A 14,613-nucleotide genomic window follows, 5' to 3' on the forward strand; every position below is an offset into this window, starting at 1 on the left:
TATTTCTGCTGCATATGGATATATGACGATTGTCTTGAGGGAAAGTACTTGCGCAGCTGTTTGAGTTGTGAGCTAAACTAGCTGCCTTTTTAAAAATAGAAAACCAGGCCGGGCGCGGTGGCTCACGCCTGTAATCCTAGCACTTTGGGAGGCCTAGGTGGGCAGATCACGAGGTCAGGAGATTGAGACCATCCTGGCTAACACGGTGAAACCCCGTCTCCACTAAAAATACAAAAAATTAGCTGAGCGTGGTGGCGGGCACCTGTAGTCCCAGCTACTCGGAAGGCTGAGGCAAGAGAATGGCGTGAACTAGGGAGGCAGAGCTTGCAGTGAGCCGAGATCGCGCCACTGCACTCCAGCCTGGGAGACAGAGCGAAACTCTGTCTCAAAAAAAAAAAAAAAAAATAGACAATCAGTTTTACTTTGAAAGATTGAATTAACTGATTATTCAGACCCGAGTATCTAACAGATACTTTATTTTAAAAAAAATGAACCAAGTGTGCCTCTCACCGCAAGGGAAACAACTTAGAGTATTTGTTGCCAATGCTAAAATTAGAGCTTTTAAGCAAAATTCAAATTTTTGAGAACTTGCATTGGTCACCATTTTATCCGATCAATACTTAGGATTTTCTAATGAAATCGACAGTATAATTAATGAAAATGATTTGTTAGATTTTGTGTAATGAAATGTGTCAGCATTTGGAAGACCCATATAACTTAATCAAACAATATTTTTCCAGATGACTAATGTATGATGTTACAAAATCAAGCATGGGTAAAAGGCCCATTCTAAGTGCAAGATAGACCAATAGATTTTGAAAACATCGTTGATATTGTATCAGATTCTGCATTGCAACCAACCTTTGAGAAACTACCACTTCTCGAGTTTTGGTGTAGTATTGAAGAATATCTAAGTATTTGGAAAGCCTCTTAAAATATTTCTTTCTTTTTACAACAGTTTATCTGTAGGAGGCCAGATGTTCTTCATACACTGGAACCAAAACCGGTATTGCAAAAGATTGAATGCAGAAGCAGATATGAAAACCCAGCTTTCTTGTTCTAGGTTAAACATTAAAGCGATTTGCAACAATGTAAACAATGCCACTCTTCTCACTACACTGTTTTTGAAAATATAGTTATTTTTCATTAAAAAGCTTATGTTAACATGTAATGGGCTTATTCTTATTTTTAAAGAAATAAATATCTTAAAAGTTTCGTAGTTGCAATTTTTGATGTGACAAATACACTGATAGATCTAACCCATGTGTCACCAAGCTCTTTGGGATCCTCAGATCCTGAGGCCAAAAAGTTTAGGAACTGCTGAGTTGGGTTTTTTGTTGTTGTTGTTTCCCTCCTTATCCCTTTGCCCCACCCCTCCACTTTTCTCCTATTCCCCTCTCCTTTCTTTTCTTTTTTTGAGTGAGAGAGAGACCCTCAGGATAGCAAATTGTAGAGCATGTGAGTTAATCCTTTGTATGTTTTTATTAGCTATGAACTGAACATGTATGTCTTTTAAATTCATTCCTTGCCCCATGTGCAGTTCGATGTATTTTGACCTTTTCTTTATTTATTTTAAAATTTTGATTACTTAGTTACACAAATAAAGAGCTAATAAATACTATCAGGGAGACAGCCCTTGGAATATTGAATTTTATATTTTCTTTTGCGACAGTCTTGCTCTGTCGCCCAGGCTGGAGTGCAGTGGCAAGATCACAGCTCACCTCCTGGGCTCAAGCTATCCTCCTACCTCAGCCTCCCAAGTAGCTGGGACTACAGGCGACAGCCACCATGCCCAGCTAATTTTTTTGTATTTTTTTTGTAAAGACAGGGTTTTGCCATGTTGCCCAGGCTGCTGTCGAACTCCGGGGCTAAAGTGATCCACCCACCTCTGCCTCCCAAGGTGCTGGGATTACAAGCACCAGCCACCATGCCTGGCCAGAATATTGAAATTAAGATATATTCTGACTTATTTTTCCCCAAATATAAAAAAAATGATTACATATATGACTTGATTATTAAAATTGACACATCCATGCAACAAGTTTATATACCTAATGCTGTGCCTGGTATGAATTTCCTGAACTTTCCAATATAGTCCCAAAATTACAGTAGTAGATTCTTGAATGTAAACTTGTTGCCTGTTTTATAAGTTAGATCCCTTTGCTTCTATGCTTCACTCACTGTGTTTGTTTGTTCGCTTTGTTTTTATAAGTCATGAAGATGGAAAAAAAACTGTTTCATGAAAGGAAAATAGATGAGTGTTGTTGAGGTGTGTCATTAAGCACAGTGGGAGAGGCCTCCAACGTACGGGTCACACACGGAAAGTATACCTAGTACTGGGTGTGGTGGAGAGCATGACGTCTGGATGAAAGTTGTAAGAGACTTTAAAAATACTATGCCTAGCTCTTGTGTTACAACTACATATTCCACTGATACTTATGTGAAACTCCCATAACTTTTTAGGGTGTGCCTCTTTTTTCCACCCTGGGGTGGGAGTGTGTCCACAAGTGCATGTGTGTGAACTCTTAACTTTGTGTTTGTATTTTGAGATGGAGTCTCATTCTGTGGCCCAGGCTGGAGTGCAGTGGTGCAATCTCTGCTCACTGCAACCTCCACCTCTGGGGTTCAAGCTGTTCTCCTGCCTCAGCCTCCCAAGTAGCTGGGACTACAAGCGCACAACACCAATCTGGCTTTTTTGTATTTTTGGTAGAGACGGGGTTTCACCACGTTGGCCAGGCTGGTCTGGAACTCCTGACCTCAGGTGATCTGCCCACCTCAACCTCCTAAAGTGCTGGGATTACAGGCCTGAGCCACCGCACCCGGCCCGGCCTGAACTCTTAATGCCCGGCCTGAACTCTTAACTTTATGGTTTCTGTTTGTAGCATCTAGAGAGAGTGACAGTGAGAATTTGGTTTCCATCGGCTTTCCTTAGCATTCATTTTGATGAATTTGGGATGCAGTTTAAAAGCTGTTTTCAGTCTGTGGCCTGCTGATGAAAATGTAGAATTTATTGCAGAACCCTTGCCACCGTCTTGCATTCCTAAACCAGTGTTCATTACCCATAGTAAAAACTGAGATCCTGTTCACACACATGCACATACACAGACACGCTCCCCACCGCCCCCATCACGCACACACCCACACATACCTCGGATGGTGAGTGAGATAGAAGTTTACAAAATGGGTCACATGCTAAAACTGGTTAAATTACTGATGTGGTAGAACTGTCTTTTAGCCCGGGCACGGTTGCTCACACCTGTAATCCCAGCACTTTGGGAGGCCAAGGTGGGTGGATCACCTGAGGTCAGGAGTTCTAGACCAGCCTGGCCAACATGGCGAAAACCCGTCTCTACTAAAAATACAAAAATTAGCCGGGCATGGTGGCAGGTGCCTGTAATCCCAGCTACTCGGGAGGCTGAGGCAGGAGAATAGCTGGAACCCGAGAGGCGGAGGTTGCAGTGAGCTGAGATCGAACCACTGCACTCCAACCTGGGCGACAGAGCGAGACTCCGTCTCAAAAAATAATAATAATAAATAAAGAAAAGAAACAAAAAACTGGCCGGGCGCGGTGGCTCACGCCTTGTAATCCCAGCACTTTGGGAGGCTGAGGTGGGCAGATCACAAGGTCAGGAGATCGAGACCATCTGGTTAACACGGTGAAACCCCGTCTCTACTAAAAATACAAAAAAATTAGCCAGGTGTGGTGGCGGGCGCCTCTAGTCCCAGCTACTCGGGAGGCTGAGGCAGGAGAATGGCATGAACCCAGGAGATGGAGCTTGCAGTGAGCCACGATCCCGCCACTACACTCCAGCCTGGGTGACAGAGCGAGACTCCGTCTCAAAAAAAACAAAAACAAAAAAAACCCCAAAACTGTCTTTATGTCCTACCTAGCATTTACTAAGTAGAAGATGATGTGCCCTTTTGAAGGGCATATCTATTCCTAGAACTTTAACTACAATGCTTTGCAGTAGAAATATATGCTATTATATTAAGGTGAAGTGACTTTAGAATTAGTAACTCGGTGTTGACAGATCACGCTGATCGAAGATTAGCCTTGGAGTTTGGAAAGCTGGAGAGCATATATATTCCAGATGACCAGGAAAGGAAAAGTCAGAAAAACAGTTTTTAAGTAGTACTGTTATAACGACCTGTAAAACTTGAAATGAGAGAAAGCTGTCTTCTAAAATGAAGAATTACATATTTAAAACATTAATTTCCTCAATGATACTGCTACATATCTGAAAAGGGTGGTTACGTAGCATTTGGGACAGACCCATCTCAGTGGTTTGAGGCAACAGGTGTGGCTGAAGAAAAGGTAAGGCTGGGGAAAAACCAACATTTCTGGTCTAAACTGATACTGTCTTCTTACCTGAGGCAGTTGCCTGCACTCTGGTTTTCTCTGTCTGAAAAATGCATGATAACACATACTCTTCAAATTAGCTCAAAATGCTTGGTAGTTACCTACTATTCCCTGACAGGCCACAGGCAGATAGTTCTATGCTTGTTTTAGAAATGGAGAATTTGGTACTCAGAAGAGTTGAAGAAGCTTCATTCACATAGTGAGTCAGCAACAAGGACAGACGGAAAAACATGTCCTATGACTCCTGCCATTGTATTCCTTCTCTTCTGCATTGTGTTGCCTTTTGTTATTTCACGAAGGTTTTGTGATTGGTGAAATAAATTAAAGCACTTCCATGAAGGAGACAAAATGGACAAAATGTAACCCAGTGTCTGCTGATGGTGGTTAGTGATGAGGACAGGAGAACACTGTCTGCCTCATAATGGGGACGATCCGGTGAGGGCTCCTTTTCACAGGTGCCCACACTGTGAGTCACCTCCTTATGCTGAGAGTTCAGTATGCTATCATAAAATACTCTGTTGTATATTATTTATGAAGGACTAGAGTATCTATTGTCTCACTTTCTTTCATTCTCATGAGGTAGATTACAGCAGCAGATGGCATTATGCATGTTTTATCCCAGACAGATGATAATAATATCTGCCACTTACTGAGTACCTTGCTGGACCCAGACACTCTTACATATTTATATCTTCCCATTGGGTCATTGTGTGGACCTTGTGAAATATGTGGAATAGCTCTATTGTTATAGATATGAACCCAGGGCTCAGAGAAGCTAAGTAATTTGTTCAGGGTCACACAGACTGACAGGTCTGTGAGACTCCTAAGACCCTGATGCTTTCATTGTGCTGCATTTCCTTTCAAATATATTAACTTGCCCTATGTCAGTACAGAAACGGCCTCTTCAGCCTAGCCCAGTGCTCCAGCTGATTGTTCTCTCTCATAAAAGGCACTCACAACTAACCACTTGCTTAATTTAGCAATTCACTGCTTAGATTGCTAGACCAGTTAAAGGCCAATTTCAATAATGAGCGCAGTTATCACGTATCTAGTACTTACCATGTGCCAGGCTATGATCTAAATTTATGACACATATTAAATCATTTAAGCCTTACAACCATGTATAAAATAGTGAACTGCAATATGATGGAGTTGCTCTTATCTTCATCCCGGAATGAGAAAATAGAGGCAGAAGAGTTTTAAGCAATTTGCACAGTTAATAAAGTGTGGAGCCAGAATTTGAACCCAATCTGGCTCCAGACCTCTTTACTACAGCTCTCAGTTAGAAAATTATTCGGTTCAGCAAGTGTTGGCTTAGTTCCTGTGTGCTATGCCAGCAGAAAATATAGTTCCTACACCGAAGAGCTTACATTTTTGACATAAATCAAAATGTATATACTTGAAATAAATGCTACAACACCTTAGCATATAGGGTGTAAATGTTGTGTATGGATCAGAATGAATAATAGAGACTGTAAGTGAGTGGCTTCAGAGTTAATTTGCCTTCGCAAGTAATGTTCTTGACTATGGACGAGTGACTTGGGCACTGGGGAGAAGCTGTTCCATGTGTTCTAAAATAAGCAGGTTACTTGGCTACTGTTCAAACTCTAAATAGGTATATGGGTTGTAGCTATTTGACCTGAACTAACTTTAAATTCCCCTGAGTCCTTGTATGATTTTGGGGAGAAAAAAAAAGGAAGAAGAAAAAAGGAAACTTTTCTCTCTAAATGCTGCATTTAAATTAGAATTTATTAAATTCTTGGCAAAATACTGCCAGGCTGACAGGAAGGGGATTCGTAAGTATTGTATCATTCTTTTGTCAGGGTGTTCTCTTTTTCTAGCAGGAAGTGTTGTGACTTGCTCTCTAAAGTTGCAATTGTAAGAAGAATGTTGGGTTTCCAGATTGCTCTTCTGGGCGTGGGAGTAGGTTCTGTCTATCTATCAGTGCTGCGAGAAAGGAAAGAAACAAGTTTGCTCTCAGCGGGTAATTATTTTAATATTATTTTGACAGGCTCTAACTTTCAGATTACTAAATCTAAATTTAAATACTAAATGATTAAGCAGAAATTTACTTTAAAAAGCTTGAAATTCCTGTTATTTATTTGGGTAAACATTTGGAGTCACTTTAAAAATATTATTTATTCAAGTAGAATAAAATTTTTGTTAAGAGAAAATTTTGAAGTTTAGATTCTAACCTGTTCTGTGTGTATTCTGTATTTTTCTTTATTTAGAGAATGTTTAGGGAGTTTATACTTTTTAAAAATGGGTTTTGAAATCCTAATTATACAGCCATATTTATCAAGTTAAGTATCTAAAACACTAAATAATAGAAATTATTGTCTATATTTGTGATGGGGGTGGGATTTCAAACGCTTTCGATCCCAGTTACATGGTTTTTCAAAATTCTGTAAAATGGAGATTGAGGTGGCTGTCATGACAGAACACGTCATGGTTAGATTGATATTCTACTCTTCCTACGTGAGTTAAATCAGTTGTCTTAGTGTTTATAATTTACAAAATAATAAACATCACTGGTGATTAAATTTTGATGCTGTTATTGGTACTTGGCAGCAATAGTGATTTCTGGTGCTCAGATACATCAGGATTTTCCATCACATGGTTGTCATATAAGTTTAATTTCCCCATATTTCTGGCAAAGGGAAGTATAGCTAGTTATACAGTCAATCCTCACTCTGAGTTGAGTCACCTCTCAGACTGGTTGTACTTAGTATGTGCATATGAAGTAAAAAGTGAAGCATGAAACAAAACAAACCAGTTTTTTCCAATTAACAAGTGCTGTATTTGCTAACATATAAGCAAGGTATATAACACTGCAAGAGGCATTTTCAGTGACTTGCTGATAGCTTTCTGCTTAGTGTATATAGTGATTTGAGTTGTAGGTCACAATATTTTATGGCATTTTTATTTTGAATTGAAACGAAGCATGGTAACTAGTCTGATCTTGCCTAGCGTCTCTCTCTCCCTCCCTCCCTCCCTCTCTCTCTCTCTCCCTCCCTCCCTCTCTCTGTCACACACACACCACACACACACACATATCCCTTTAAGTTGCCCTTGGCTTCACTCAAATGTATGTTAATTTTCATAAGAAAGGAAACTGGTGGAAATACTTCTTAGGTATGAAAATTGATTAATTTCATTAGCAGCAGATTTATTTTCCCATAATTTATTCAGATTTTGGGGGTAGATGTAAAAGTTTACTTAGGCGTGGAAGATATTAGACCTTTTAAAAGGAAAGTGGGCTATTTCAATCTAAGAAGTTAGTTAATGTACCTTAGCTTTCTGATGCTGGGGGAAGGAGAGGTGTCTTTTTGTTGTGTCTTTGGGTTTGAAATAGTATTCTTCATCCCAGGAAAAGGGGCTTTTAGACCATAATTGAGACTTGCATTAAATAGCTGCAAAATTCTTGCCTGAGAAACGTTTAAATGATGTCTTTAATCTGACCAAATTGAACTGAATATTTCTATTATTGGAAAAAGCTATGTATTAATTTATTTTTAAATAGCCATTGCTTTCAGATCTTATCTTTGTTTATTAAGTATAAAAAGAGGAAAGGAAACTTTTACCTAAAATGGAGGTATTTGATATTCCTCCAGGAAATGACACAGGATTGGGCACCCTTTGGGGTTTAAGTGACTCATAGATATTGGTACTGAAAACAAAACAAAACAAAAGATCGGTTAGAATCTAGCTAATGATCAATTATAGCACAGAATAGAGGTATTTCCAGAAAAATGAACTCATTTCTGAATAGCTATGTAGGGGTGAAATCACAGGATTTCTGAGATTTGCTTTAAAATAATTCATGGAAGAGAGACAGGAAAGGAGGGAGGGAGAAGAAAGGACAGGAAGAGAGAATAGATGAACCAAGCAAATGTGGGGGAAGTCTGGATAAATGTAGAATCTGTGATGGGTTTATGGGTGTTTTTTTTGTGCTATATTGAAATTTCAATATATTGAAAATATTGACAATAAAAAATGTTAGTAGACCTTTAGTTTGGGGCAATTTATATTTACTTTCTTTCTTTTTTTTTTGAGATGGAGTCTCACTCTGTTGCCCAGGCTGGAGTGCAGTGGCACGATCTTGGCTCACTGCAACCTCCACCTCCCGGGTTCAAGCAGCTCTCCTGCCTCAGCCTCCCGAGTAGCTGGGATTGCAGGCACCCACCACCACGCCCGGCTAATTTTTGTGTTTTTAGTAGAGACGGGGTTTCACCATATTGGCCAGGCTGGTCTTGAACTGCTTATATTTACTTCTAAATGTCAACTTTTATCTATAAATTGCAGGCCTGTCAAAACATGATGTACGCATGATGTGTATGACTGTAAAGGTGAAATGTGCTGCTTGAATGCCAAAATGGTTGAAAGTAAAAACTGCTTCTGAAAAGGTTTATTTCCGTTTGATTTTCAGCTAAATTCAAAGGACAGGTCACAAACATCTTGAAGAGTTTTTTAGTATCTTGAAGTATTAAACAAGGGTAGTTAAAGCATGATAGCAGGCCAATTGTATGTGAAGAATGTGAAGACGTTATTGAACTTGACTATTTTGTTCACAGCTTTCTCCAATAGAGTATGTGTTTTTAAAACCACGTGAGAGGACTATATAGCCTGCACGGTGTGTAGGTGTGCGCGCTTTCCCTACTCACCTCCATCGAAGTGTATTTATTGAACAAACATTCGGTAGGTGCTTATGGTGAGCCAAGACACAAAGTCAAATAAGATACCAACCGTGCTTTCAAGGAGCTCACAGGCTCGTGGAGGAGATAGAGAAAGAAATAGATGTCATCACGCTGAAAGCTGAAAAGGGCTATTGGAATATGGGGAAGGGGAGGAACTGGTTAGCAACTATGACCCTATGACACATCTCCTTTAAAATAATACAAGGCTGGGCACAGTGGCTCATGCCTGTAATCCCAGCATTTTGGGAGGCCTAGGTGGGCAGATCACTTGAGATCAGTAGTTCGAGACAAGCCTGGCCCACATGGTGAAACCCCATCTCTCCTAAAAGAACAAAAATTACCCAGATGTGATGCCGCATGCTTGTAATGCTAGCAACTGTGAAAGCTGAGGCGGGAGAATCGCTTGAATCCAGGAGTCGGAGGTTGCAGTGAGCTGAGATAGAGCCACTGCACTCCAGCCTGGGTGACAGAGCAAGACTCTGTCTCCAGAAAATAATAATAACATAAAATAAGGCTGGGTGCGGTGGCTCACGCCTGTAATCCCAGCACTTTGGGAGGCCGAGGTGGGTGGATCACCTGAGGTCAGGAGTTCGAGACCAGCCTGATCAACATGGTGAAACCCCGTCTCTAGTAAAAATACAGAAACTAGCCAGGCGTGGTGGTGGGTGCCTGTAATCCCAGCTACCCAGGAGGCTGAGGCAGGAGAATCACTTGAACCCGGGAGGTGGAGGTTGCAGTGAGCCAAGATCATGCCATTGCACTCCAGCCTGGGCGACAGAGTGAGACTCTGTCTCAAAACTAATAATAATAATATAATGTAATATAATATAATACAAACAGAAAATTGGAGATGGTTTACTTGGTTGTGAGTATTACAGTGGTAGAAGAGGGCTAAAATGGCTTAGTCTAACCCCATGCATAACTTTGCAAATAACTCTTCTGCTCTCATCTCTCTTCCCCGCCCTTCTTAATAAACCTTTATATCTTTCTTATGCATCCACAGGGGTTATTGGAGCAGTGTACGTGCAGAGCAGAGCAATCTCTTCTTCACATTAAAGAGTAGACTGATGTTTAAGTCTCCTTAAAGGTTTTAGATATATCCAAGGCCGAATTATAGTTATTAGGTAGGCAGCTACTTGGAGTTGGATAAAGGATAGAGTTAGCCTTCAGTCACAGATAGAGCCTTCTAAAGTTCATTTCTCAATTGATTTGGAATTGGAAACATATTTTGTCATGGAAACAGTAGTAAGGTTTTTCAGGTTATTTTACAAGTCTCCCTGAAATTTTATATTATGTTATCTGGCATGATATGGTTTTGTTCTATGATATCTTATTTTATTTTCATCGTATTCTATGTGAACTGTAGAAGCACAGTTGCTAAATATATCCAGATTTATGTTCCATCAGCCAGTTACTTTATTCTCTAGTTCCTGATACTGTACAATCTAATCAGTGTGTATAATAATGCCTCATGAGAAAATACTGTCAATTTTATTTGGGGTACCTAATGATGTCCTCTGTTTAGTTGTACAGTTTGCAGCTGAAATATTAAGTAGAATGAACAGAAGAGCTAGACCTGAAAAATAACTTTCCGAAGTAAAGTCTGCTATAAGTGGTGATTATTTCTTTCATAGATGTTTGCTCGCCACATTGACTATAAGAAGCAATTTTTGGCTGGGCATGGTGGCTCATACCTGTAACCTCAGCACTTTTGGAGGCCAAAGCAGACAAATCACTTGAGCCCAGGAGTTCAAGACCAACCTGGACAACATGGCAAAACCCCATCTCTCCAAAAAATACAAAAATTAGCTGGGGTGGTAGTGCGTGCCTGTAATCCCAGTTACTCAGGGGGCTAAGGTGGGAAGATTTCTTGAGCCCAGGAGTTGGAGGCTTCAGTTATCATGACACTGCACTCCAGCCTGGGCGACACAGCAAGATTCTATTTCAAAAAAAAAAAAAAGAAGAAGAAGGAGAAGAAGCAATTTTTGATAATGCTGATGTGCTAGAATTAATGCACAGTAAAACACTTCACCACTTTTTCTTCTGCTTCAACCTTTCCTAGACTTTTAGGACTACAAACCTATGACACACGTGAGGGCATTTAGGTTTTGACTCCCTTATTTTGATTTTCAGAGCAACAAATCATTAAATAAAAATTATGCACATAGCCTCTTAAGCCTTTACAATTACTCCTTTACCAAGATTCCGTGAAAGTTTTCTAAAATGAGTCAAGCAAAATTCCAAGCCACTTGTTCTTGAGAAAAATCTTGAAAGAAAAAAATTTTAAAATGAAAAGTAAATCGCATAGATACTTGAGTGTTTGTTTTATATTAAAACTAAGTTAGTAGCACTGATACAATGGGAGTGGTTGTTCACAATACTTAGCATTCAAGAGGCTGAAATTAAGCAGTATTAATACAGAGAAGCAGAAGCCTGTCATATATAGGAATGAATGTGTCATAGGAGAAAGTAAGCAATTTGTGTGCTTTTTTTTTCAGAATATTGCCTGTTTTATGATCAGTGCCAATTTAACACCAATGTTTTAAATAAATAACTTTTAGAACTCTGTATAGTCTTTACTGAACTCATTGTCTATATTCTGTATGTTTTATACAATTAAAGTTTTGGTTATTTTAGTTCAAGGCTTAAGTGAATCCTTTATCCTTTTAAGTAATGAAAACAAGTTAGTATTAGCCGGAGGGGGTTACTATCTGCATTTTCTGGCAACTGATCTTATTTCTTGATATCATGGTCATATTTGTTAGGAGCTTTTTAAGTTATTTTCCAAAGGCTATACTAGGCATGGACCTTCTCTCTGCAAAGCAATGTGTAGTCTCTTTGTTTTTGTTTTTCTGGGAAGAGTAGTTAATTGGCTGGGCACTGCAGCTCAAGCCTGTAATCCCAGCACTTTGGGAGGCTGAGGCGGGAGGATCACTTGAGCCCTGGAGTTTTAGACCAGCTTGGCAACATAGTGAGATTCTGTCTCTACAAAAAAAAAAAAAAAAAAAAAAAAAAAAAAGAAAAGAAAAGAAATAAAATTTAAAAATTAGCCAAGTATGGTGGTGCATGCTTGTAGTCCTAGCTACTGGGGGTGGGAGGTGCTGAAGCAGGAGGATCACTTGAGGCCAGGAGTTGGAGGCTGCAGTGATCATGCCATTGCACTGCAGCCTGGACATCTCAGCAAGACTCTATCTCAAAAAAAAAAAAAAAAAAGGAAAGAGGGAAAAAACAGTTAATTACCTTTCCTCCAACACATGCTTTTGCTTTTTTTTTTTTTTTTTTTTAAGCTATGCTTGGAGAAACACATTATTATTATTATTATTATTATTATTATTATTATTATTATTATTATTTTGAGGCGGAGTCTTGCTGTGTCGCCCAGGCTGGAGTGCAGTGGTCCAATCTCGGCTCACTGCAGCCTCCGCCTCCTGGGTTCAAGCAATTTCCTGCCTCAGCCCCCTGAGTAGCTGGGACTACAGGCACGTGCAGCCAGGCCCTGTTAATTTTTGTATTTTTAGTAGAGACGGGGCTTCACCATGTTGGCCAGGATGGTCTTGATCTCTGATCTCGTGATCTGCCCGCCTCGGCCTCGCAAAGTGCTGAGATTACAGGCATGAGCCACTGCGCCTGGTCGAGAAATACATCTTTTTAATTGTGCTTCACAGCTTTGTGTCCTGGGCAAAGTCAACGACTATCCCAGGCAGTTGTTTATTCCCTGATACAATTTAGGGAATGAAGTTATAGAACTCTACAGACTTCTTAGCTTTCAAATTCTCATTGCTGTGATCACTGGATATTGGGAATACTGGGAATTTTCACTCCCTCTAAACATTGCAATTGGTTGGAGTATTTTATTCATTTTTTATGTTTATTTTTTTAGAGGCAGGCAACCATAGCTCACTGCAGCCTCAAACTCCCGGGCTTCAGTGATCCTTCTGCCCCAGCCTTCCTAGTAGCTAGGACTACAGGCTCAGGCCACCAGGCTGGCTCATTTAATTTTTTTTTTTTTTTTTAGAGAAGGAGTCTCACTATGTTGTACAGGTTGGTCCCGAACTCCTGGCCTCAAGCAATTCTCCCACTTCTGCCTCCCAAAGCACTGGGATTATAGGCATGAGCCACCACCCTCAGCCTCAGTTGGTATATTTTGTAAGCCATGCCTATGTAACCAACATCCAGCAATGAGAGTAAAAGGTGAAGTTTAGACTGTTCTCCAGAAACAAACAATCTTGAAGTGACACTTGCAGAGCAAAGAATTACACAAGTTTTTGTGTACTATTCGTGAAAGAAGGATTTTCTTTTATTGAGGAAGATTTTTCTCTTTGACCAAGTTTAAGAATCTATGTAAAGAAGGTAGATAAACTGAACCAAGTAGGACAATGGAAGTCCCAGCTAGACTGACTGTCCTCATATCCGCTTATGTAACTATAGGGAGGAGTCTATAATTAAATTTCAAAATTTTGTGGCAAGATTCTAAATTCTGTGGGAGTTGAAGAGAAAGATCAGTGGGAGGTAGAGTCATTGGGAAACATGCTTTGGGAGAGGATGAGGCTTCTGAACCTTGCTTGGAGGGTGAGTAGAATTTGGATAGAGAGAGAGGAAAAATAGAGGAGGGTATTCTAAGCATGAGACACAGATGGAGAGAGAGGAAATTCTTAATGGGAGACAGGAAAATCAGAAGAGACCAGGATAAAACAAAAGGTACCGATAGAGGAGAATCCAGAACCAGCTGTAATAGAAGAAACACAGTTCTGTGAGAGTACTGGGAAGATAAATTTTATCTTGGGCGCGGACAATCTGAAGATACTTCCTGAAATATGCTTTTGAAGTGTCTAGATAGATGGGTGAAGAGCATTCCACTAGAGAGACCCAGTGGTCTCTCCAGGGAGTGGAAGAAGCGGGAAAATACATGGCCTGTTTGGGGAATAAGGTCTCTTGAGAGTGTTGGGTTCAAGGGTGTAGTACATATAATGGGAAGTAGCATTGGAAAGACGGGCAGACATAAAGCTAGAAGTCAAGTCAGAAAAGTGTAGGGCCTTGAATGCTGTACTAAAAAGGCGGGACTTTCTTTTGTATGGAATGTTTATAAGATCTACTCTTCAGGAGATTAGCAGTGTAAAGATTGCACTGGAGGAAGACGGAACAGCAGGCAGATCTGATAAAAAAAAACTTTTGTGGGGTGGGGGGAGGGGGGAGGGATAGCATTAGGAAATATACCTAATGTAAATGACGAGTTAATGGGTGCAGCACACCAACATGGCACATGTATACATATGTAACAACCCTGCATGTTGTGCACATGTACCCTAGAACTTAAAGTATAATAAAAATATATATATTAAAACAGTTTAAAAAAAAAACTTGTGGAGTAGGCCAGACATGAGGTGATAAACAGATATGATGGAAGAATCTCAGAGATTGCAAGGCAAGAATCCAGAGGGATTGGTGGTTGACTGATCCTCCCTTTGTTTTTTGTGGTCAAACTGCAGTCTGGAGACAGAGGAAAGTGGGAAAGTTGAAAACGAGACCTGATTTAGCAGGAGAAAGAGTTAGAAAAAA

General features: G+C 40.0%; 1 protein-coding gene across 7 annotated transcripts in view; it reads left to right on the forward strand.

Moving 5' to 3' along the window:
* PLS3 (plastin 3) overlaps nt 1-14,613 on the forward strand; it is an 89,447-nt gene that overhangs the window by 26,632 nt on the left and 48,202 nt on the right. The window contains exon 1 of one of the 7 annotated variants that reach the window (XM_009235158.4): nt 6,100-6,344. The gene's annotated coding sequence lies outside the window, so the exon portion shown is untranslated. 7 annotated transcript variants of the gene reach the window in all.

This window comes from Pongo abelii, chromosome X, assembly GCF_028885655.2.
Source record: "Pongo abelii isolate AG06213 chromosome X, NHGRI_mPonAbe1-v2.0_pri, whole genome shotgun sequence".
NCBI classification, from domain to species: domain Eukaryota; kingdom Metazoa; phylum Chordata; class Mammalia; order Primates; family Hominidae; genus Pongo; species Pongo abelii.